This window comes from Lissotriton helveticus, chromosome 5_1 (genome assembly GCF_964261635.1).
Source record: "Lissotriton helveticus chromosome 5_1, aLisHel1.1, whole genome shotgun sequence".
Lineage (NCBI taxonomy): Eukaryota > Metazoa > Chordata > Amphibia > Caudata > Salamandridae > Lissotriton > Lissotriton helveticus.
Genome location: NC_136065.1, coordinates 1977657138 through 1977679595, shown reverse-complemented (window position 1 = coordinate 1977679595; position 22458 = coordinate 1977657138).

Sequence of the window (22458 nt, the reverse complement as noted above, 5' to 3'; positions counted from 1 at the left end):
GTTGTAATTATGAAAGCGGGCGCGTGTTAAACATATAGCACAGCGCCCATGTACGTCAAAGCTATGTGCAGCAGCCTAGGAAGCGACTGCTGTGGTTAGTCATTACGAGCTGGTCTCGAAGGCGGCTTTGGAACAGATGGTAATTTAAGTTAAAAAAAAAGACTTTGATGCAGCAGGGGGCGGAGAGCAGGGGGTCGGAGCGGGAAGAGCTGCTGGCGTGGGAGGGTGATTGATGGGCGGGGCAGCGCTGGGGAAGCCTGGGATGCCTTTGATGTGGGGAGGGAGGAGAGCCTTGTGCAGGAGAAATGAACAGATGTCCGTGAGGTGTGGGAGGAGTGCCTGATGCGCGTGCTTGTGTTTCACGTGAACTGAAAGAAAACGCCGGCTGAAAGCCCTTTGGTTTGACGAGGATTTTGCCGACTTTAATTCTTGCTCCTCAATGCGCTTGCGCGCATTTAAGGTCACGAGACCTAAAAATGTCTTTTAAATTAGAGAACAAAGTGGGATGTGGAGGAGCGGGGAAGTAACAAACGAGCAATGGGAGGAAGGAGCAACACAGAGAGCACAGGGATGTATGTGGGGAAGTAACACACAAGGGAGAGAAAAGAAAACACATGCACTGGCAGAGTGTTGAAATAAAAATTAGTTCTCCGAATGTAAGCAGTGAAAGGATACAAGTCATCCAAATAAAAGAATGGTAACGTAGATCTGCTCTATGGAGGCACAACCTCAAAATGAGGGAGGAAAGGCACGAATTAAAAAGCAAGCAAATGACATTGACAAGAGAGTCACCAAAAGATAAGCAGTGAGCTGGCCCAAAGCTCACTTAGGTATTGTCCAGAATAGGCCGTCCAGCGACACACAATCTGAGACAGATAAAGCTGTCTGTAGAGACCCAAAATGGTGCATCACCCTAAAAGATCTGCCGGAAACAGAACAGCAAGCAGTATAATATGCTATGCATGTCAACAAAATAGCAACAGTCCATTCCACACACACAATTCAAATGACCCTAACAGGCTGAAATATTTACTGTGTTTTATGCTCTTATAAAGGCAACGCTTGTCTGGCTTGTCGTGCCCACTAAGTGCCTTGTATTGTTATCTCCACTTAGGCGAGCTCTGATCCCATATGCTCCACTCGAAAGTGTGTATCCCAGCCACAGTTCACATTCCATTCCACCTCAGTGTGTATCCGAGGCACATTTCACATTCCATTCCACCTCAGTGTGTATCCCAGCCCCATAATTCCACATCCCATCTCAAGCTGCGGGAGTGTGGCGGCTCCCCAGCATTGCAATCAATTTCTACACCCCCCGGGGAGAAAGCGTGAGTCCAACCCATTTCACCAGCTCCCTCTCCCACCCGCTGCTTCCACTCTGATTGCATCGGAGTGATGTACGTGCCCCGGCTGCACAATCACTGCCCCCGCCCCCACAACAGCCCCCCAGAGGTCCCCGCTGCTGCAAGGAAGGCAGGGTCAGTGCTTTCTAAATTTAGCCCAGTCGCCTCAGCAGAGCGCTCTCAGAGGCTATTTTTAGCCGCCTGCATCAAGGGGCGCATCACCTCCGTTGGCTCTGCTGTCAAAAGGAGCTGTCGAGGCGTGGGGGAGGGGAGCGCTGGAGTGAGGGGGCGGAGCTGGTAATGGAAGAGCTTCAAGTTGTAACCCCACGTGCGCAGCTGATGGACGAGACGCGCTTCACCGCCGCCGGCGTCACTGCAAATACTGATGTATCAGACAGGTGGGGGAGAGTGACTGATGAGGACATCCCTGGGAAGAGTGACTGGCCCAACCAAAACATACCCGGAATCAGTGACTGGACTGACCAGGGCATCCCTGGGAAGAGTGACTGCTCTCATCAGAATATCCTTGGGAAGAATGACTCTCTGATAAGGACTTTCTGGGAAGAGTGACTGAACTAACCAAAACATCCCCGGAATCAGTGACTGGACTGGCCAGGGCATCCCTCGGAAGAGTGACTGCTCTCATTTGAATATCCTTGGGAAGAATGACTCTCTAATCAGGGACGGCCTTAGGCATGTGCAAGCTGTGCACCTGCACAGGGCCACCAAACCCCAGGGGCCACCAAGCCAATATATATCCTTAATATAATAATCCTCTCAGGATGGATACATATTTCCGTGGCGGCCCCTGGCAGGGATTTGGCGGCCTCCGGCTCTGTTCCACTTCCAAACACACTGACCCCCCCCCTCTTCACTGGCCTCCGAGCTCCGCCCTGCCCGGACCCCCTCTTCTGGGGCCAGCTACGCTCCCTGCCCAGGGCTGCCATGAGCCTAGAGCCGCCCCTGCTCTAATCAGGCCATCCCTGGGAAGAGTGACCGGCCTAACCAAAACATCGCTAGAATCAGTGCCTGGCCTGGCCAGGGCATCCCTGGGAAGAGTGACTGCTCTCACAGAGTATCCTTGGGAAGAATGACTCTCTGATAAGGACATCCATGGGAAGAGTGGCTGGCCAGACCAGTGCATCCGTCGGAAGAGATACTGGCAGATCAGAGCATCTCAACAATCAGCTACTGATCTGAGCGGATCAGTGACTAATATGCCCATGACGTCCCTAGGAGCAGTGATTGATACCGCCAGGGTCGGACTGGGATACACAATAGGAAGGAAGGAGCACCAGAATAAAAGTGGCCCCCACTAGTCAAATGAAACGCTGAAAGAGTGGCCTGTGTTTGCAAACTGGGCAGTTTGTATAAGTGTTTTGCAAGGTATGGGAGACTGCATGGATCTGAGCTTGCTGCTGGCAATGTTTGTTTCAATATTTGAGAAAGCAACAGTAACATCCATTGCCAAAGCCAATAGGTCTCCTCTGTGAAAGCTATTGGCTTTGGCAATGTTTTGTAGCCATGCTGTACAACAGCGAGGATGCTTTATAGTGTGGCTAAAACTAATTTAAAAATGAGCTATGATGCAGTCAGGGCTAATGTGCTTTTTTTTTAAGTGCATTAGTGCAGGATGCATCATAGTCCTTTTTCATTATTATTTTTAGCCATTCTGCACAGCACCCACACTGCTATAGAGCATGGCTACAAATCATTGCCAAAGTCGGCATTCTGTACAGCAGGAGCAAAAGGCAATGGCAGAGCCAATCGGCTCAAAGGCAAGACCTACTGGCATTGCCAATGCTTGGTAAGTCTTGGCACAACACTGCTGTGAATTTGAACAAATCACTTAATAACCCCCCGTGTGAAAAAGAAAAAGAAGACGTTTTTTGGCAAAAAATCATATCACATAAAGAAAGCAATTGTGCCCATGTCCTTGTCTTAGTGAAATACATGTGGAAGCAGATAACATCTGTTGTAACAATGAAAGCAGATTACATTTGTTGTCACAATAAAAATACATTTCAAAGGGGAAAAGGGCTTCTTTGAAGTGTGTGTGGCATAGTAAAACATAGTTCAAATGGCAGGAGGTTCCACAAGGAAGAAGAACAAATAAAAGTAAGGTCTCAATCATCATGGAACAACTACCATAACAAAATGTAACACAACGCAGCTCAAGCCGCTGCATTACACTTCTTAACAAAGTCAGGTAAGGTGGTGCAAATCCCCCCTTCAATGGCTTCGTAAATCCCATTTAAGAACTTGTGATGCCTTGCATCAACGTGCATCACACAAGGGCAGCATAACCCCTTACTAACTCCAAACCAGCATTTTCATTTCCTTTGGCACAGACAATTTTTCAACTATTGGCTACATTTTAGTTCCATACTTTCACATGAAATGGTAGTCACAGTTGGCACATACGTGGGCATCATGCTGTGCAAAGAGGCCAAGGATTGAATTAAGACCTTGTCAGAACATCTTGGAAGGAACTGTGAGAAACTCACCCTGCCTTTTGCCTTCACTCTAAAGCTGCCAATCATTCCCCGTCATTACCATGCATGGATAACTTGAAGTCACTCAGAGACCTAGTGGCAACTTAAAGTAAAAAAATGCAGAAACCCAAAGTCTAGAGAAAGCAAATACTCTCAGAGAATTCACTATGAACTAAACTGTGAATATGAACAGTGACAGTATCACAGGCATTGGTTACCTTAAGGGCATTTACAGTCAATGGGGACAATTCGCAAACCGTATTTGTTAGTAGGTTTAGTAGTACTACATTAGTGCTATTCACATACTACAACATTCCTATTCAGAACCTTACCTTCTGACTCTACCCTATGGTTTTAGGGAGTTTGGACATGTAAATCTACACTTTGTAGTAACTTTACACTCGAGTAAGGTGACTATCCAAAAGTAGTATAATCACTACAAATTAAAAGAGTACATTTACACATGAGATTTTTTATGTGTAAATTTACCTTTGTGACTAGTCCCATTGTTGAAAACTTGATTAGTGTTTTTACCTATATAAAGTTAAGGACCTCAACGTAGGACCTAGAAGGGACCCATTTCAAAGTCAGTTTTTAAAAGTCAGTTTTTAATTACTGCTGGGTCTGAGGCCTGGCAGGACCTGGCCCATTTGGAACCTTGACCATATGGGCTGGTTTAACCTGCTTCCACTTTAAGTCTTTCTGGTGCAACGTCTTGGGTTTGCCATAAGGCTCACATCAGGAGTCCCACCTGAGTGGCTTGAAGACTGGATTGACTACAAGCAGCCAGATGTAGAAGTTATTTGTGTTTCGGTCTACTTAGGTTCCTGGAAGCTGTGCATTTAATCGTTTGTGCCACTTCTGATAATAACAGAGATGTCAGTTCATGATGATTATTCAACTATTCCATATTCAGGCCAGAACATAAAGGAAAAAGGTTCAGATTCTATCTTCTCTTTAGAGGGGGTCCAAGCTGCATGCAAAGAGGAAGAGGATCTGTCTCCTTTTGGAGACTAGGGGCAAGGACAGACAGGGACACATTTATCAGAGGGGGCTGTGAATGATTGGCTACCTTTCCAGTCAGGCTAGGATTTGCTCGTCCCTCAGGCCTTCAGATGCTTCCATAGTCTTCATAATCCTAAAACTGCAGATAACATTTTCCATGGCCCTCAGTATTAAATCAATCAATCAGGGTTCGTATAGAGTGTGGCTAATCACCCATTAGGGTATCAAGGTGCTGGGCAGGGGTGGGGGGGGAGGGGTTCTGCAGTTCTATTAAAGAGCTAGCATGAAGGAGTCTTGTTCATTATCGGAATTAACCAGACAAATCGCTCCACCAACTAACAACAGCCATACACCACCACCCAGTAGTTATATCATCATTGCACAATAAAGCGGTGAATGTCTGGCAAGAAGATACAGGCATTTCCTCTTATTTAAGAGCATCATTGCATTAAATTGCCCTACATTTCTCGAATGCAAATAAAGACATACCCTTGGTTATGTTTGGATTTATGAATGTCCTAAGGCACCATTTATATGTCAGATCATTTAAGACATAGTATCAGAACAAGTAATCAGAGCTGCTGTATTTAAGACTGGTGTAGCTTCAGTGTCCTGCTTCAGGAATTGAGTTTTGCTTCTTCACCACATTCTATCTATTGTTTTCATTAGCTTGGTGCAGGTTGAAAAAGAAGTTATACCTTGATAGGAACGAATTGGTGGACAGTCCTTTGGTCTCACGGAGTATCCATATGCTGTCATAAAGTGACTTGCCTGCTTAAAATGTATTATATTCCACTGATTGACAAGGGCAAGTAGACACAGCTTAGGCTGTTGGAAACTGTTGTATTCCACAGTTGTCGGTGTCATGCAGTACATCAACAAGTTGCCCTTATAGGACATTACTGTGTGCCCCCATTTTACGTCACCTTTTGCCCCTTTGCACATCACTCTATTCTGCCATAATCCCCACACCTGATTTCTATGTTCCTAAAATCTATATCATCTAGTGCTCTGCTGCTGCATAGCGCTCAGTGTTCACCTGATGCACAATACCAACTGTTCCTAGATGCACAGCACTCAATCTCATCTGGTGCACAGCAGTGAGTGCTGTTGTGAGGGTTATCAGTCAGTACTGAGGTGCCTCTCCCAGTATTTCCCTCACACTCATCCTCCTGTGTTCCTCGTGTGCACCTCCTCCTCTCATCCACTGCTTTGCCTCTTGATCGGAATTCACCATTTGCCACCTGCTGCACATCATCTTGTGTGTCACTGTTACATGGCACCATATGTTCCGTTGATGTCCACCACTGTGTATTCTCTACTGCAGAGATGCATGGTCTGTGTTCACTGATACCTGTGTTAGTGTGTCTTTTCACACAGAAGTCTGTAGGTCTGCATGCATGTGTGCCCTTAGGTTCTGTGTCGGTATGTATGTGCACTATACAAAAGTCAAGCCTTCTGGCTTTTTCACTGATTGTTTTAAGCTATTACTTTGAGTCAGTAAAGACATTTATTGCATATGAAGACTATGTAATACCATAGCTGGAAACAAGGCCCTTCCATCTCCCAGAGTAAAGCTTGGCTGCTGAAACCCCTTTGAGAGCCAAGCCATGCATGCCCATGGGGTCTAGACTAAACATATGTATGTGATATAGGACACAAACACCCGCAAAAAAACAGTGTTAAGATTTAGAACATTACCCAGCAATCACTACTTCCCCAGACATGGAGAAAAGGCCTCACACCAGATACAAGATTGTAACAGGACAGGCGTAATAGGAGAGTGACACTACAACTCCCAGCACTCAGAGAAACTATAACTGAAGGAAAACAAATGAATATTGATGAGGCAGGTCAATTGCGACCCCATTGGAAATCTCTAATATGTCTGAGACACATTAGTATGTTTCATTTTGTGAGTCTCTGATTGCGAGTCGCACAAAATTGCACCACCAGACAGTTTCAAACAACCAAATTGGAGCTAATAACAAAGCAGGAGATTGATCAAGATAGTACTACTGAACCCAACCACACAGCTGAATATGGATTTAAAGAGAAGAGTTGCAGCTAGAGATAGAGCTGAGCCAACAGCATAGCAGGTGGGGCACACTGGCAGTAGCACTCAGCTGTCAATTAACACATACAGCATGGGCGAAGCCCGCTCTGTTTCTGGAGATATACCAAAAAGCAGTGCTTGAGGGGATTCTTGCCGCAAATCACCTACTGAAAATGGAAGGCCCCAATCCTCAGATGGTGCAAGGGAGGGGGATGGCTAATAACACCCCTGTGGGGTCCCAAACAGCACAACTGGAGCCCAAACAGGCCTATATTGAGAACAGCCTTTGTAGTAGAGATTTTATAGGAAGCAAGGTAATGAGTCTTGCAGCTGGTAAGGAACTGCACAAAACCATTACTGAAGAACTTCTGGAACACTTCTGGAGAAAAGACAAAACTCTGGACGGGATAAAGAGACATAAGGCACACATCTGTAGAAGGTATGAAACTCAGAGACGTGCAAAGAGACTTATAGGACATACCTTGAGAAGGGGAAACAGAATGGGATCTAATTCAGGGAATTTTGGACTCCTGAGGAAACAGAGACTATGGGCAAAATGTTTACGGAGTGCATCTAGAGAATGGAATGAACTAGGGACAAAGGAAATTATGGGATACATCTAGAGAATGGAATGAACTCGGGTGAAGTGAATTATGGGATACATCTAGAGAAAAGAATGAACCAGGGAAGGGGATTATGGGATATATATAGAGAATGGAATGAACTCAGGAATGGCACAATGGGATACATCTGGAGAAGAGAATGAACTCGGGGAAATGGCTTTATGGGATACATCTAGAGAATGGAATGAACTAGGGAAAGGGATTATGGGATACCTCTGGCGAATGGAATAAACTAAGGAAAGGGATTATGGGATACATCTGGAGAAGGGACTAAACTAGGAAAGGGGTAATTTATCTGATGCACCTAGAGATTAGAATGAACTAGGGAAGGGGATTATGGGATACATCTAATGAATGGAATGAACTAATGAAGGGGATTATGGGATACATCTAGATAATTGAATGAACCAGGGAAGGGATTATGGGATACATCTAGGGAATGGAATGAACTACGGAAGGGGATTATGGGATACATCTGGAGAAGGGAATGAACTGGGCGAAGGGCTTTATGGGATACATCTAGAGAATGGAATGAACTAGGGAAAGCGATTATGGGATACATCCAGAAAATGGAATGAACTAAGGAAGGAGATTATGGGATACATCTAGAGAATGGAAGTAATTTGGGAAGGAACTTACTTATCTGATACATCTAGGGAATAGAATGAACTAGGGAAGGGGTTTATGGAGCCCATCTGGAAAAAGAAATGGATTCTAGGGAAGGGGCTCATGGGGCTTATCTGTTGAAGGGATAACCCTCATAGTCCTGCAAAGGGGATTACGGGACAAACCTTAAGAAGGGAGAAAAGAATGGGATATAATGTAAGGACGTTTGGACACTGCTGAGGAACAAATAGACTGGGAATGGGCAGCAGGAGGGTTAATTGAAACATCGGCAGAAGGGAAATAATTCGTCACCAGGGTCCTCTGGAACAATATAGGTCACATTTGGGAAATAAATATACACTGGGGAAGATGCGTATCGAACACATCTGGAGCAGGGAATGAACCCTGGAGCAGGGACTGATTGAACCCATCCCAGAAATGAGGTGAACCTTTGGGAAACGGATCATGGGGCACATCTGGAGAAAGGTGTCAACTGTGGGAAGGGGTTTATGGGACATATCTGTAGAAGGGAATAAAAACTGTGGAATGGGATAATGGGTGTATCTTGAGAAGGGAATAAACTCTTGGGAAAGGGGTTTATGGGACACATCTGGAGAAGGGAATGAACTATAGGGATGGAGTGTATGTGACAAATCTGGAAAATAGAATGAACGCTGGGGAATGGCCTTTTTAGGGCACATTTGAAAGAGTCAAAGGACCCTGGTTCCAGGAAAGATTATCCTTGGACATAGCCGTAGAAGGGGGGACGCACTGGAGCCTTGGAAGGAGAGTTGTGTGCACAGCTGGAAAAGGGAAGACACGCTGGAGTCCTAGAAGGAGATGTGTGTGCGTAGCTGGAGAAGGGAAGACACACTGGGACCCCGGAAGGAGGCTTGTTTGCACAGCAGGAGAAGGAAAGACACACTTGAGACTTGTAATGAGACTTGTGTGCACAGCTGGACAGGGGAAGACACACTGGAGCCTTTGAAGGAGACTTGTGTGCACAGCTGGAGTATTAAAGACACACTGGAGCCTTGGAAGAAGACTTGTTTGAACAACTGGAGAAGGGAAGACACACTTGAGCCTTGGAAGTAGGTTTGTGTGCACAGCTGGAGAAGGGAAGACACACTGGAGCATTAGAAGGAGACGTTTGTGCACAGCTGGAGAAGGGAAGGCACACTGGAGCCTTGGAAGGAAACCTGTATGCACAGTTGGAGAAAGGAAGGCACACTGGAACCCTGGAAGGAGGCTTGCTTGCACAGCTGGAGAAGGGAAAACACACTCGAGCCTTGCAGTGAGACTTGTGTGAACAGCTGGACAAGGGAAGACACACAGGAGCCTTTGAAGGAAACTTGTGCGCACAGCTGGAGATGGGAAGACACACTGAAGTCTTGCAAGGAGGTTTGTGTGCACAGCTGGAGAAGGGAAGACTCACTGGAGACTGGGAAGAAGATGTGTGTGCCAGCCGCGGGTGCTGCAGGTAAGAGCGGTGGGGAGGTGAGGCTGACTGGGGAGGGGGAGGGGGGGGGGATTTCAAGAGATGACCACGAGTGAAAATTAAATAAATAATTAATTTTCTCTCATAGTGGTGTTGTATTGAAGATAATACTCCAAGTAGGTTGAATTAAGTTTTAATGTAGAGAAGAGCAGGTACACAGCCAGTCAGGTTAGCGGTCAGCATCAACTGAATTACATTGGAATACATAGGTAAGAACACAGTGTAAGAATTCTGTATAGTGGAATGTGGAATGAACACAGTTAAAGGTGTATTACATGTATTACACAACATAACACATCCTCCTTGGAACATAATTAAAAAAAACAATAACTTGTAACCGACATCACCCCCCATTATACACAAAAAAAAACGGAAAAAAACCAAGTGAATATAAATTCAGATAAATGAGATAAAGAAACAAGGATTCCTATAAGGGAAAACTCTCAGAAATATAACCAGCCAACCATACAGGAGGCTTTTTTTCACGTCTAGAGTTCCTAAAAACATTTGACACATCTTGACTGACCAGACTTGAAGAAGTAGGAGCAACTAAATCAGAAGGCTCACTACACTTATGCAAACCTGAAACATCAGGTACAGGAAAACTGGAGGTATCAGAAACTACATCCTGACTAATAATATCAGATGGCAACGAAGAGTTTGCACACAACAAATCTTCCAAATCAAACAAATCCAAAGATTTCTTTGAAGAAACTTGAGGAGGAGAACACTTAGCAACCCTCTTAAGGTTCCATACACGTCCGTCAGTGAGGCGAACAGAATTATTTAAAATTTCCACAACTTGCATAGGTTCATAAAAACGCCTCTCCTCCTTAGGAGATTTACCATGTTTCTTAACTCTTACCCACTGACCAACGTCCAAATCAACATCCTTCACATTATGCTTGGAATCATACCAAATTTTGCTCTTGAGATGTGAAGCTTGACTTTTTCCCTTCACAAAATTTTCAGACCAATTAACCACATTGGACTTGAACAACCATCCAGGTGTAAATTTTGTTCGTGGATTTCTACCACACATAAGTACAAAAGGGGGATAACCTGTAGCTTCACAAATTGAAGTCCTGTAAGACCAAACCATTTTCAAAACTTGAGTTTCCCAATCCTTATTATTTCCTGACATTTGGATGGTGTTTTTGATAACTCGGTTAAAACGCTCAACCATACCATTGCTGTTTGGGTTATATAGAGCCGTGGTTTTGTGCTTGATTCCTAATCTATTAAAGCACTCTTTGGCCTTTATTGACATAAACTGAACACCATTGTCACTTAACAAAATAGAAGGAATGCCTTCCAAAGTGAAAGATTTGTCTAAAAATTGCAAAACAGTATCCGTATCAGCCTTACTCACAATGTTTACAAAAGGCCACATTGAGAACAAATCCATTAACACCAAAATATATTTCTGCTCACTACCAATAGGACCCATAATGTCAATAGCTGTGTGCTCCCAGGGAGAATTTGGTGCAATCATATTACCCATAGATGGCTTACACATAACCAAAGATTTATCAGCAGCTTGACATGATTTACAATTCCTCACAAATTTATCAATATCTACATCCATACCGGGCCACCAAAACGAAGTTTTAACTGTGCGTTTAGAACGGACAATGCCAAAATGTCCCTCATGACATAAAGCCATGATGGACAAACGCAAAGTCTTTGGAGGTGTGACTCTTTCACCAAACCAGATATTACCATCTCTGACACTTAAATCAAAATCTAACCTCCCAAAAAGACTTTAGAGGATGTTTGCTATCCACTTTCTTTGGCCAGGACTCAGCTAGATGAGATTTCACCAAAGTTAACTCCTCATCATTGAGATATTCATCATCACATTTCTCCTTCAAAATGCCCGTACCTTCTAAATCCTGAACATAAGCCACCTGAAAAGAATTCCACAATTCATCCTCACATTCCTCAAGTTGTTTTGGCATTCTAGAAAGGAAATCAGCTATACAATTTTCTTTCCCTGGTATATATTCCATTTTATAACAAAAATCCTGTAACTTGATAGCAAGTCTGGCAACTCTTGCAGAAGTATTGATAGTTCCTTCAGTGGTTAGGACCCTGAGTAATGGCTTGTGATCACAGCATAAAATAAACTTTGTACCCCACACAAAAGCTCTGAAGTGATTTACCGCCCACACACATGCCAAAGTTTCTTTTTCAATGGTAGAATATTTTTCCTCAGTAGGTGAAAGTGACCTGGAAGCATATGCCACAATTTGTTCTTTGCCATTCAAACCAATCTGAGATAAAACAGAACCTAAACCTTTAATGCTGGCATCTGTAGTGATGATAGTTTGTGCTTCAGGATTAAAACTTTTTAAAGAAGCGATGTTAGTGATGCAGCTTTTTATGTCCTCAAAATCTTGTTCACATTCCATAGACCAAACAAACTTTGTTTTGTTTTTTAACAGTTGTCTAATATTATTCTTTCTGGTTGCAAAATTTGGAATATATTTTGAACAAAATTCGGCTAGGCCAATAAAAGATCTAACATCATCTTTTCCTTTGGGAGAAGGAGCACACTTGATCGCATCAATTAAATTAGGTTATGGTCTGATACCATAACAATCAATGACATGGCCTAAATAAGTGACATGATCGCTAGCAAAAGTACACTTAGTATATTCAACAGTCAAACCTTTTGCATCTAGTATACTTAAAACTTTTTCCAAAGTATTGTCATGTTCTGCCTTTTCCTTACCAAAAATGAGAATATCTTCTTGGAAAAACTTTGTGTTTTTTACAGTGGAAAACAACCTGTGCATTAAGCGCTGGAAAACAGCCGCAGCCGAAGCCAGGCCGAAAGGCATTCTCTTAAATTGAAAACATCCTTGAGGGGTTATAAAGGCAGTGTACTGCTTGCTGTCTTTAAACAAGGGAATCTGGTGGTATGCGGCAGATAAATCAATTGTGGTGAACCACTTAGCACCATCAAGTAAAGCTAACATCTCATTAATTTTTGGCAGTGGGAATTGATCCACTACAATATTATCATTTAAATGGCGTAAATCCACACATAATCTCAATTTTCCGTTTGTACGTTTCACAACAACTAAAGGAGAAACCCAAGCAGATGCCTCAATTGGCTCTATTATGTCAGAGGAGACCAATCTATCAAGTTCAGATGCAACATCCTTTCTTAAAGCGATTGGCACACTTCTGACTTTATGGATTTTTGGCACTGCAGAATCCTTTAAAATTATCTTATGCTCATAATCCTTTAATTTGCCAATTTTTTTTTGAAACACAGAAGGACATTTTTTTTAAAATTCTCCACCAGTCTAACAGCCTGATTCATGAAGCGAAATAGCGCCCGCAATGGCTGCGAAAATGCAATTGCGGGTGCAAAATACGGAATTGGCATTCAAGAACAAAATAGCGAATTCGCAAACACAGAATAGCGATTATAATAGCGATTACGCTATAATAGTCGCAGAGTCCCGGTAGTCGAGCATTAGCGATACGGAAATAGCGACCAACCACGGAATCTGCGAAATGAATAGCGAAACGCAATATATTCGCTATCGGCATTCATGAAAAATATACAATAGCGGAAAACCCCAAAATCGCACTTTTGCGCGGCGCAAATTAAGGACAACTCAAAGCAGGTGGTAACCATAAAAGCCATGATTAAGAAAAATTTGAAAAACAGTTGGCCAATCACCAACAGGTCCAGGCCTGACCAATCACACATAAGGACATTCAGCAGCAGCATTAGGCGTTCCACAATGCCAGGAATGTACATGGTGGTGAGGCGGTGAAGACTACAGCGAGCAGCACGGAGGAGACGCATGAGGCAGGAAAGGATTTACCGGCAGCGGGTCACCTTGCTGGGCCAAACCAGAGAACAGATATATGCTAAATACAGGCTGAATGGGGAAATGATCATCTGGCTGATACATGAACTTGACCCCCTCATGCAGCACCCAACAAGGCGAAACAATTCGGTGCCTACACATGTGCAGGTATTGTGCAGCCTGCACCTCCTGGCCTCCGGCAGTTTCCAGGGCATAGTAGCGGCTGCTGGGGGGATATCCCAGCCCACCATGTCATGCTGCCTCCACACTTTCGTTGACGCCATGCTCACCCAGCTCCACCGCCACATCACATTTCCCACGAGCCAACAGGAATTGGACCTGACAAAACTTCAATTTTACAATGTAGCCCATTTTCCCCATGTCCTCGGCTGCATAGACTGTACCCACGTTGCCATCTGCCCACCAGCCCCACGGAGTATATGTACCGCAACAGGAAGTCCTACCACTCCCTCAACATACAGATGGTCTGCAATGCCAAGACCATCATCACTGACATTGTCGCCCAGTACCCAGGGAGTACCCATGACTCCTTTATCTTCAGGCACAGCGGACTCCACACACGACTGCTCAGGGGAGAGTTTGGGGAAGGACACCTACTTGGTAAGTACACTTTGTCGACAATGTCACATTGCAATGAAGTCACTGCGCTGCACAGGCAATCAACATCTGCTCCTCTCATTCAGGTGACAGTGGCTACGCCCTACGGGAATACCTCCTGACCCCTTACCTCAACCCTGCCACACCTCAGCAACGGCGCTACAATGTTGCGCACATCCGGACAAGGAACTGTATAGAAAGGACATTTGGCCTGCTCAAGAGCAGGTTCCGTATACTGCACAAGACAGGTGGGGCCATGTATTACAGTCCTGCTGCCTGCTGCCGCATTGTGGCTGTCTGTGCAATGCTTCATAACATTGCAACCAAGCGCCGGATACCTGTTGAGATCTCAGGCAGTGAATCAGAAGGGGACGACCGGCCACCAGCACATGCGCACCATGCACGCGGGGAGAACCCAGCTGAAGGCCACAGACGTCGCAACCACATCACAGCGAACAATTTCTAGCCCACCCTCTTCCCCCACCCCACATATCACAATTGCATGCAAAATGTAATGATTACACAAGGCAAATGTGTGCAGCAAAATAAATATATTTGTTTCATTCACAAGAAAAAGGTAATCAGTACAACTATTTACAACCAACAGTATTCCTTCATACTGCAGTGTGAAAGTACATGGCAGGCTTATTGTCAGCCTGTGCCAGTGTTTTTCGGACAGAGTCAAGTGCGCCTCCTGCGCGTTATGCCCAGCCGCCTCTGTGGCTCATCCTCCTCCGGGGCACCTGTACCAGGCATTGCCCTGGTGCTGCGCCTAAGTGGCGGGACTAGTGTTGCAGATTGGCTGCTGACGCTTGAAGCCCCCTCACTGCCATCGTCACCCCCTACAGTGGCAGGTAGAGCTGGAGGGTGTAGTGCCGTTACCGCGGTGGTTAGGTGCTCCAGGACCCTGGTGATGTCCTCACAGCACTGAACTAGTTGGTGCTGCTGTGTGAGTGACCGGCGCGACAACTGTGAGGTGGCATTTGCAGCCACATAATTTGACCTGCTGTAGGAGGCCAGCCGGCTCATGAGCTGGTGGTGGCGCCGGCTTGCTGCCCTGCGCTGCTTGCTCATCGCAGCAGTGTTTGCCTCCATGGCTGCAGTCATGCGGCCCATGGCCGCCGTCATGCGGTCCATGCGCTCTCCCACTCCCGCCACATTGCGCCCAATTTTGTGCAGCTGGAGCTGTATGGCACCTTGCTGCTGTGACTGGCGCTGATGGATCCTGAGCATGCGCCTCTCTACGCTCAAACAGGCATGGCGCTGTCCATTGCCCCTCCTGCTGATTGGAGCTGTGGTGTGACGGTGAGAACTCCCACGCCTGATCTGCTGGCCTGTCACAGTGGCTGGCCGCTGTGTTGCCGCTGTCGCAGGCCCAGATGACGAAGCACCAGCTGCAGGTGGTGTCACAGCAGGCGTTGCTGGTGCGGCAGGGACTGGAGGCACATTAGTGGGGTGCCTGGCTCTGGCTGCGGGTGGGACGGCTGATGCAGAGGCCACAACGGTGGGGGGCCTGGCTTTGGCTGCGGGTGGGACGGCTGATGCAGAGGCCACAACGGTGGGGGGCCTGGCTTTGGCTGCGGGTGGGACGGCTGATGCAGAGGCCACAACGGTGGGGGGCCTGGCTTTGGCTGCGGGTGGGACGGCTGATGCAGAGGCCACAACGGTGGTGGGCCTGGCTGCTGGTGTTGTTGCAGCGGCAGGGGCTGGTGCCTGGGTTTCCGGTTGTGAATCCTCCTCCTGGGCCTCCTCATCTATCTGCAGCCTCTCGCTGTCACTGCTTTCTGCGCCACCTGTGAGGGTAAGTGGATACTCATTAGTTGCATGTGACTGCCAGACGTGCTGATGTTACATGCATGCTGGGTGACATTCCCTGGATGGCTGTGGATTTGCGTACTTTGGAACCTGTCTGGCTGCATTGTGGTACTACTACATTGTGGACATACTACATCTCCCACAATGCTTCAGGGCATTTCCTGATGCGCAACAAAGGCATGACTAAGGGCCATTATGTGAGCCTATTTGGTCAGGGACGGTTATAGGGGACAGGGTCGCAGTCGCATGCCACTTACCTTGGGTGTCTTGGGTGGGGCGGGAGGAGTCCAGAAGTGTGACGCCAACGCACGCCTCCCTCTCAAGGGTGTTCTCGACCTGGTCCTCCAAGGGTGTGTTGGGAGGGACTGTAGGTCCGCCACCTCCAGTGCCCGATGCCTCTCCAAGGCGCTCCGCCACCTTCTCCTTGGCACGACCTCGGAGGTCATACCATCGCTTCTTGAGCTCCTCCAATGACCTATCGGCCACACCCACGGAGTTCACGCTGGAGGCTATTCCCAGCCAGATCCTCCGTTTGTCTTGCTCTGGGACCTTCCTGGAGTTGATCCCGAAGAGTCTGTCGTGGTTGGCCACCACCCCTTCTATCAGGTTCTCGAGCTCCTGCTCTGAGAACTTCAGCTTCCTCTTACGCCCTGCGCTGTTGCTGGGGCCAGGAACAGGTTCCTCAGACATGGCAGCAGTTAGGTAGTAAAGTCGCTATCACTAGTTTAGCTGCTGCTTTCCGACTTGCTCCCTCGAGGTTTGCCTCACTGTGGTGTTTGGGGGTGGGAACTGCCTGCTTCCTGGTTGTGATGTCATCACTGTGCTCGAAAAGCGACTTCCCGTTTTCCCGATCGCGCGAGATTGCGAGTTGCATTCCCGATCGCACGAGATTGCGAGTCGCATTCCCGATCGCACGAGATTGCGAGTCGCTTTCCCGACGCAGGTTGCCGGAAATAGCGATTTTTCTGCGATTTAAGTTAGTCGCTAACGGATTTAGCGCCCGCGTGCGAGTCGCTTTTTTTCCCCCGTAATGTACATGAATGCCGTTTTGCGTGTCCTCAATAGCGAGTCGCTATGAATCGCTATTAGGGCCACGCAAAACGGCCCGTACATGAATCAGGCTGTTAGTGCCTTCATCCATCACCAACACCTTTTCCACCGAACTGGGATCAAGAATTATATGCAATTCCCCTTGATCTTTCCATCCTAACACCGATGGACCTTTTTTAGAAACATACAACTTGCCATAAGATTTGCGATTCTTAAATTCAAATTTCAGCCAACGAAAACCAATAATATCAATCTTCCCACCAGTATAACCCTCCGGGTCAATATCAGGAGAAGATAATTTTGGACCAACCCTGTCAACAAAAGTATTAAGCCAAACATCTTCGTTGACAATTGTATAGGGCGAACCAGAATCAGCATAAACCCTAACGCGCACACCACCAATGTGCATCCAGCATTCAGGCTTGTTGTCAACTAGTAAACATCCATCACGAATGTTGAGAAGAAGTTTCTTCTTTAAGACCACAGCACACTCAGAAGCTTGGTCATCATCACTAGAAGCGTTGTCATCAGAGACAACCTCTTCTTGAATACATTTAACTGTCTTTGTCCTTCTTCTGCATGCTTTAGTATAATGACCATACAGTCCACAAGCACCACATTTACTCTTCTTAGCAGGACACGATTTAGCAAAAGCCAGATGTTCAGAACTCCCACACCTATAACATTTGGGAGATTCACCGCTATACCTAGGCTTTGCCCATGTTTCATTCTTTTGTTTAAAGCTGCTGTTCTTTCTCGAACTGGAATTAATTTTAGCTACTACATCTTTGTTAATACTGTCAGATTTCAAGGCACTGGCACACCTGCTGGACGTTTCAGCTTTACGAACCAAGGCTAAAATGTCATCCAAACAAGCATTGCCATTCATCCAGAGACGTTCTTGAATGGCAGGGTTGTTAGCATGCATTACGACTTGATCACAAACCAAATCTTCCAGTAACCCACCAAAAGCGCAATAATTCCCCATTTTTTTTAATTCACCCACGTAGTCGTCAACAGATTCACTTTTAGACTGCTTCCTTTGGAAGAATTTGTTTCGCGTAATGCCGATACATACCTTTGGGGAAAAATACTTATCTAAATTAGATAGAGCAACAGTGAAAACATTACTGTCCCCACCCCCAACAATAGGTTTATTCATCTGGTTATAACATTTAAGACCTTGCGGACCTAAAGAGTGTAAAAGAATACGCTTCTTTTGTTCAGCCGACATTTTACCATCAGAGTCTACAGTCTCGATATAATTTAAAAAGTAATCTTTCCACTCCACCCATTTCAAATCTGGTTCAGAACCTTTACACCAGAAATCTTGAGGGTTACTTAAGGAAAATGGTTGTTGACACATGTTGAAAGATAATTAAAAAAAATACAGTCAAAAAATGATGCTTGTCGAAATAAAACAAAATAAAGCTGCCAGTAAAGATGCTTGTGGTGGAATTGTTCAGTGTAACATTTAGAGTGAACAACATAAAACAAATAACAAAAAAAATCAGCTTCTTACACTATCCAATCTTCACCACCCAATTCCAGAAAAATGCCGAAAATCCTCAAAAATGTTAACAATATAATTCCAGTAGAACAGTTCAAAGCGTTTATGAATAGTACCTTCAACCGCTATTTAAAACCGATCTGTGGATGTCAAAATCGGTACTGAAAAATCCTTCGTGTTGTTTCAGTAAATACGAGTAGGCCTGCCCAATTCAAGATGGCTGCCGCGCATCACGTGATGCGCCACGTTCACAATGAACGTCTGACGTAGGTAGGAAAGCAGCGAGCCTTCGGGGAGGAACTTGCGAGTATTGAGAACGTCACAAGAAGAGTGACGTGGGGATCATCGTGCATTCAGCGTCCCATTCAAAGGATGCAACGGTAAGATCCACACAGCTCGAGCGCTAATACTTTGGACGATGAAATATCGGTGAAAATTGTTAAAAATCCACCATTTCTTTTAGGAATATGCGTCGCTCACCAGAATTAGCTGCTCGTCCACACACGTAGTCCCCAATGCGCCGTCAAAGCACTACCAACGTCGTCTCTGCTCATACATCCGTCAGATCAGTTAGAAAAATAAAATAACGCGGTTTCAAGGTGTATATTAAAAAAAATATCCCGATCGTCGCCAGTTGTTGTATTGAGGATAATACTCCAAGTAGGTTGAATTAAGTTTTAATGTAGAGAAGAGCAGGTACACAGCCAGACAGGTTAGCGGTCAGCATCAACTGAATTACATTGGAATACATAGGTAAGAACACAGTGTAAGAACTCTGTATAGTGGAATGTGGAATGAACACAGTTAAAGGTGTATTACATGTATTACACAACATAACAAGTGGTCACTCAAAATCTCACCCAGCCGACGCCACCGCTCTTACCTGCAGCGGCCGTGGCTGGTGTGTGCACAGCTGGAGAAGGGAGGACAAACTGGAGTCTTGGAAGGAGATGTGTGTGCACAGCTGGAGAAGAGAAGGCACACTGGAGCCCTGGAAGGGGACTTGTGTGCACAGCTGGAGAAGGGAAAGTGCACTGGAGCCCTGGAAGAAGACTTGTGTGCACAGCTGGAGTAGCAAAGACACACTGGAGCCTTGGAAGTAGACTTATGTGCACAGCTGTAGAAGGGAAGGCACACTGGAGCCCTGGAAGAAGACTTGTGTGCACAGCTGGAGAAGAGGAGGCATACTGGAGCCTTGGAAGTATACATTTGTGCACAGCTGGAGAAGGAAAGGCGCACTGGAGCCCTGGAAGAATACTTGTGTGTACAGCTGGAGAAGGAAAGGTGGCGGTGCACTGGAGCCTTGGAAGGAGATTTGTGTGCACAGCTGGAGAAGGAAAGGCGCACTGGAGCCCTGGAAGAATACTTGTGTGCCCAGCTGGAGAAGGAAAGGTGCACTGGAGCCCTGGAAGAATACTTGTGTGCACAGCTGGAGAAGGAAAGGTGCACTGGAGTCCTGGAAGAAGACTTGTGTGCACAGCTGGAGTAGCAAAGACACACTGGAGCCTTGGAAGGAGATGTGCGTGCACAGATGGAGATGGGAAGGCACACTGAAGTCCTGGAAGGAGACTTATGCGCACAGCTGGAGAAGGGAAGACACACTGGAGCCTTGGAAGGAGACTTGTGTGCACAGTAGGAGAAGGGAAGGCGCACTGGAGCCCTTAAAGTAGACTTTTGTACACAGCTGGAGAAGGGAAGGCGCACTGGAGCCCTTAAAGTAGACTTTTGTACACAGCTGGAGAAGGGAAGGTGCACTGGAGCCCTGGAAGAAGACTTGTGAGCACAGCTGGAGTAGCAAAGACACACTAGAGCCTTGGAAGGAGAGACTTGTGTGCACAGTAGGAGAAGGGAAGGCGCACTGGAGCCCTTAAAGTAGACTTTTGTACACAGCGGGAGAAGGGAAGGTGCACTAGAGCCCTGGAAGAAGACTTGTGTGCACAGCTGGAGTAGCAAAGACACACTAGAGCCTTGGAAGGAGAGACTTGTGTGCACAGTTGGAGAAGGGAAGGCGCACTGGAGCCCCGGAAGTAGACTTTTGTGTACAGTTGGAGAAGGGAAGGTGCACTGGAGCCCTGGAAGTAAACTTGTATGCACAGCTAGAGTAAGGGAGACACACTGGGGCCTTGAAAGGAGACTTGTGCGCACAGCTGAAGAAGGGAATAAATCCTTGCCCAAGATAAGGGATTGGGGTATTCTTTTAGGATACTTCCAGGTCTTGTTGTTCTTATATCTTTAGTGATAGTGGGTTGAGGAGTGGGGTCGACTGGTGGGGGACATGGGCGAGGTAAACTTAGTGACCACTAACACACTCTTTTCACTTGTTTCTTGTTCCTGTAGGTCACAGAGTAATATCTGTCCCCAGCGGGGCCTCTGCAGGGAGTCCACAGAGACCCAAGGTCACAGAGGCAGTATATTTAGCCCCTGCGCATTGTGGCACAAGAAGGGTCGAGCATCTATTAATACCGCCCGCTATTGTATAATGTCCACTGCTGCCAGGCACGCCCATCAATCACTGGAGCCTGCCCGTCTGGAGCGAGGGGCGTGGCGGCCTCTGGGCATTTAAGTCCACTGTATCCTAGCAACATCACCTGGGATCTGTGCCTCCAAACATTAGGGGGATTTAAGTGAAAATCGGTTTAATTAGGTGCACGTCTGCAAATGGAGGCAAAACTATAAACATTTTAGGCACGTTAGCGGAACTGCACCTCCTCACTGCCACACTTGCGATATCTACAGACCTCCTCACCCACCCCATCACTAGGACATCTGGCACACATCACAACTGAATGCTTCGGACGTGAGCTGGCATAGGAGGCCCTCTCATACTTTAAGATTTAGAGCCACTAATGCTTTCTGTACATCTCCTATGTCACCTGTATGGTGGGTGAAGTCCCAGAGGGGACATGTGTCTAGAGATGTGAGGGCATATTTACAAGCCGCTATTGCCACCACAACGTCACTTTTTCAGACGTTGTAGTGGCGATATCGGCTGCTTTGCCTTATTTACAAGGCAGCGTTAAGCCACTTAACGTGGCTTAACATCGCCTTGTGAATAAGGTCCCCTTTCAAGCTTCACTTCGCGTGAAACGGGGGGCAATGGGTGTGGTGGTAGGCGTTCCACTGCAACACCCATTGTTTTTGACGCTGACCTCTATTTACAAGGGTGGCGTAAATAGGAGGCAGCGCCAAAATAAAGACCAGGGAAAACCTGGTCTTAAACAGGCGAAACAAAAAGAAGTGCTTTATTTCTCCTTGTTTTTTTGCTGTTTCCATGTGTGCTGCATTGTGCAGCACGCTTAGAAACAGCAGAACGCCATTGATTGTTCCTGTGCATGAGTGTGTCCCTTCCTGCACATAAACAATCATTGAAAAAAATGATGTTTGGTAGCTTCTATGTGTGCTGCATTAAGCAGCACACACATAAGTTACAAAGTGCCATTACTGATTGTTTATAAGGCGGAAAGAACACCTTACTCCACATAAACAATCATTCCCCTGCAACGCAGACAATCTTGCACTATGGTGCCTGCGTGGCGCTAGGCAGGTAAATTAGCGCCAATGCAGGGGGAAACGCAGGGCTGCACATTATTCTTGTGAATCCGGTGCAGCCCTGCGTTTCAGAAGTGATGGAGCGTGGCGTTAAGCCAAGGAGGCTAACACCACGCTCCGCCACTCCAAAAATGCCATGCTGTTTTCACGCTCTGAGGTGACGGGGCTAACAGTTTGGGCTGTCTATTTAAGTGACAAGGCACATGCTGGCAGGCCTATGGTAGGTTCCTGTCTGTATTGAAACACTGAGCAAATTAACATGGGAACTAAATTCTATCCAGAAAGGTGGGTCAACGTTTCAAGAAGTCAATATTCACATTTGTGAGTGGCATGCAAATCGTAAGATTGCAGGGTTCAAGACTAAAACAAGCATTTGCAATGCAATAGGTCTCACATTTGTGAAAGTTAAAGTTGTTGGCGTTGAAAATGACAATTTTTTAAACTTTTGTTTTTATTT